This window comes from Zosterops lateralis (genome assembly GCF_965231275.1).
Source record: "Zosterops lateralis genome assembly, chromosome: 2".
In the NCBI taxonomy this organism is placed as follows: Eukaryota; Metazoa; Chordata; class Aves; order Passeriformes; family Zosteropidae; genus Zosterops; species Zosterops lateralis.
In genome coordinates, this window is record NC_139763.1 from 25,402,889 (window position 1) to 25,407,574 (window position 4,686).

Sequence of the window (4,686 nt, forward strand, 5' to 3'; positions counted from 1 at the left end):
AAACCAACATTAACCAGACTTGACAAGTGTTACCGCCACAAAAAAATACAGAAATTCAGTTAAAGGCCTAGAATCATGGAATGGGTTGAATTGGAAGAGACCATAAAAGTAACTTTGTTCCAAGCCCCCTGCCATGGACAGAGACATCTTTCACTAGACCAGGTTGCTCACAGTTACATCCAACCTGGCCTTAAACACTTCCAGGGATGGGGGGAATGGGGCATCCACAACTTCTCTGGGCAACCTGCTCTAGTGCATCACCAACTTCACAGTAAAATTTTTTTCTTAATATCTAACCTAAACCTACTCTCAATTTGAAACCATTCCCCCTTGTCCTGACCATTGTAAAAAGTCCCCCACCATCTTTCTAGTAGGCTGCCTTCAGGTACATACCTAGCACACTGTCTCACCTAGATTAGTTGCTCATGTAATTAGATATAGCCATAAACAGAGAAATTACCTGAGCTTTAAATGAGCTCTCTGACCATACGTTAGCTCTGAAAGGCAGCCCCTGAACAAACTTATCACACTATTATTTATTGCAGCTAAATAAACTCTTAGTACTGAAAGCATTGCAGTCAACATGAGCTAAATCTATTCAATATTTGCCAATTTTCTTAAACCCAGCAATTAAAAAACACCCAACAACAGACAGTTTGCCTCTTTCCACACGTTGCCAGTCAGCAGTGCTTGTGGGATGATTGTACAACTATCACTTGTGCGTTGTACAGCATGCAACTCTGGCAATGCTGAATTGCAGCACATTCAGTGTTTTAAGAGAACTCAAGTGAAGGTTAAACAAATCTGTAAAAATTGATTATGTCAACAACAGCACCAAACTATTTGGATTTTCATGGCTAATATATTGCCTAATCTTCCTACAAAGCTCATTGCTTTTGAACATAAAACATAGAACATAGTTCTCCCACCAACAGTTGCTTCGCCTCTTCATTTTCTCTGACTCCATAAGCTGACCTTAACAAGTTTGTTCAGAGTGGTCCCAGCACAGCATTATAGAACACATCAGCACAGTGCGGGGGAAAAACAAACAAACCACAAAACCCACAGGCTGCTCAACAGGCTTAAGCTTCTGTGCTTTGTGTACATCATGTGCTTCAGGTGTGTGTACCCACAGCTGTGCTCCTCCAAAGCCTGCGCAATCGCGCCTCTGAGAAGTGCAGGGAGCTCGTGCACACAAACACGTGGAACACTCACAGCAAACAGAGGATTTCACCTGGTGAGCTAATCCAGAGAACTGCATGGAAGGAGACTGACTTGTGAAACTGCTTCTTAGCTGCAAGTCTACCTCCTCTCCTATGAAGACAGGCTGGAGTTGTTCAGCTGAAAAAGACAAGACCCTGGAGAGATCCTATAGCAGCCTCAAAGTACCTAAAGGAGACTTAACAAGATCAGTAGTGACAGGGCAAGTGGCAGCAGTTTTAAATTGAAAGAGGGTTGGTTTGGATTGGACAGAAGGAGAGCATTTTTTGCTGTGAGGGTGGTGAGACACTGGAGCAGGTTGCACAGAGAAGCTGTGGCTGTCCCATCCCCAAGAGTGTTCAAGGCCAAGCTGGATGGGGCTTTGAGCAACTTGGTGGAGTGGCTGGCAGATGTCCCTGCCCATGGCCAGAGGGTTGGAACTAGATGATTCTTGAAGATCCCTTCCAACTGAAACCATTCCAGTTATGGTTGTAGAGCTCACTTTCAGGGAGCTAAAATATCTTTACACATGAAAAATTCAGCTATAGCAAAACTAAACAATCCTTTTATTGAACTAGACTGCTGCAGCCTAGAATGTAATAAAATCACAAATGTTTTGCCTTGGATTAACCAAATATTTTGCTTCAAAGCATGGTGTATGCTTCCTACACTTTCCTGTTTGCAAACATGAAGTATAACATGCTGCTGAGCCTGGAGAAGATAAATGAGATTATATTCCCCTTCTACAGGTAATAGTGCATCAGTGTATCAACACATATATAGTAAAGTCAACACAGTGACATGAGTTGACCACAGTTATTCCCTCAGATGTATTGACCAAATGAGCAGAGTCTGTTCACACCCTACATGACTGTGCTTGTCCATGGCTGCCAGAAATAGAAAATTAGCAAACAGCAAGCAGTAAGCATGGTCTTGGCACAGGAGGTGTGAGATTGCTGCCAGAGGAGAGGCTGAGGGGTCACTGCCAATATGCCCAGAGTGCCCAACTGCAGGCAACAGCTGCCCCTGTAACCACAGGGGGACCAGTGGCACCCCCAGACACGGCCACCCACTGAGGGGAGTGGGGACATGGCCCTGCAGGTGTTCAGCACACAACAGTTGAACCCTACTGAACAAGGGAAAGAAGCAACATCACTGCACCCCACAACTCACAAACAGAGTAGCAGAAACAGGCAGGAGTGCTTCCCACCAGGATGTGGGCTAGGATAGAACTAAGAGAAGAAGCTTTGCCAGCCCTATGGGCACTGACAGAGGAGGTTCTGGCTCCTTTTGTGGCCCTCACAAGACTTGAAAACCTTTGTTGGGGTTGTCAAGGGCCCATGGCAGGGCAGGCAGAGTCCTTTGCCCATGCTGTCACCCACCTTCCCTAGTCCTGGCAGGGAGGATTTCCCTTGGCTTCAGCAGCATCACCACAACAGGCCCAACTGCAGACAACTGACCTCTCATCAACAGCTCTCATGTATTACACAACTCCCCAAGTTTTGTCGTGTAACCCCATGCTCTCACAAAGGCTGTACAGTGTCAACCCATCATATACCCCAGAAATTTCTCAAGGAACAATAGCCAGCAACACTAAAAAGCCACAAACATCATACCAGACAAGTGTAGCCTTAAGGGCAAAAGTGCAGCACACAAGAATGCTTCCTGTGTCATCTCATTTGGTGGAAACACCCAAGTTGGTTGGAGCTTTTAGAAAGACTGTAAGAATTACTTAAGATCTCATATGAATCATATGCTGGTGCAACTGAATTGCAAATATTAATACCTTAAGAAGTGTTGGATGTTAAATTTACAAGTATTTTTCCTATTCTGTACCTTCTAGATGTACATCTCCCAAGCATCTCCCAAAATGCCTGACCTTGCAATCAGCACATGTTGCAGGTTCAGTTGTGAACAGGCAGAGCAAAGCCAGTGCTGGACCTCCACAGATGTGTCAGCAGAACCCTTTGGTCACAAACAAAACTGCGAGTGTAGCCTGTTTGTCCCTTCCCAGTCCTGAGGGAAGACTACCTTATGATCCTGGAATTTTGTTAATAGCTAGAAGGTTTCTAATTATACACATTTTAAAATACCACAGCTCAGGTGCTGTTTAGTCTCTGACAGAGTGGTAGGTGTCTGCAAGCCACTAGCAAACCCAAAAGATTACAACCTGGGGCCTGTAGGGCCTGTAGCCTATGGAAGATGGGTAATGATTTTAAACCACGAAAGGGTAGGTGCAGACTAAATATAAGGAAGATATATGAGGGTGGTAAAACACTCCAACAGGATGCTCAAAAAGGTGGTATATGCCCCATCCCTGGAAATATTCAAGTGGACAGAGCTTTAAGTAACCTGATTAAGTTGGAGACCTACATGCTCAATGCATGTAGGAGTGGACTAGATGACATTTAAAGGTCCCTTCCAACCCAAGCCTATGATTATATTATTTAATGCTCAATGGTTTCTCTCTCGAGCCATTCTTCCCCACTACATGTGTACTATGAATTAACTTAAAAGCAGAAAATAAAGCTACTGCTCTGCAGCAATTTGCTCAAGGATGTACTTCCAAAACAAAAAGCTATAAATATATTTAGTAATAATTTATTTATTATTTAGGAATTGTCTCCCTATGTATGAAACAACTGTGTTTTAGATGGGACAGAGAGAGGCAAAGACAAAGCCTAAGATCACCAACCCTCAGTATCAGAAAATTGTACCAGAGGCAGCCAAAGGAAGATGGAGTCCCCACATCAGAGCTCGCAAAACTGAAAGCACGCAAGCTGCACTTTGGGGTTGAGTGGTTGGCTGGTTTTGGGAGGAATGGGGGGGTGTTCAGGGTGGGAGGAAGGGATGGAGGTATGTTTAAACACTAGAAGTTCTTCATTCTGACTCAGTTCAGTGTGAGCTCCTGGGTCACTTCATGCATTCTTTGTAGCTGAGAGGGCTGGGAAACTCCAGGAACCGCATTTAATGTTAGCCACTCCTTTTTACTGCAGTCAGGAAAGAAACCATGTACCTCATTATTGCTCCTTCATGGGCCTTTTACTCCACAAAAGGCAGTTTCTTCCCATCCTCCTGCATTAGCCAATTTCACATCAGAAAGCACCAGTCTTCACTTCCCTCCAGGCAGGGGCAATTACTACTCCAGGTAGTAATGTCATGCATAGCTGATAAAAATCAAAGCTGCAGCTCTGCCTGAGAGCAACTAAGGAGTGGGAAAGGAGAGGGAACACAGGTACTGAACACAATGATATCCCTAAAGGCACCAAGAAGAGCTTACCAAAATACAGACAAAATAAGATTGATTTCTTCCCCAAAACCTGACTATATTAAAAAGAATTACAAGATAAAAATGGAAGGAAAGAAAAAACTTCCTCCTGCAATTTGCAATTAGAACAACAAGAGCTGGGATACTGCTTGTTAACACATCAAAGCCCACCGTGTAAGAAGAATTCTCATTAATAAATTCTCCAAATGAACAGTACA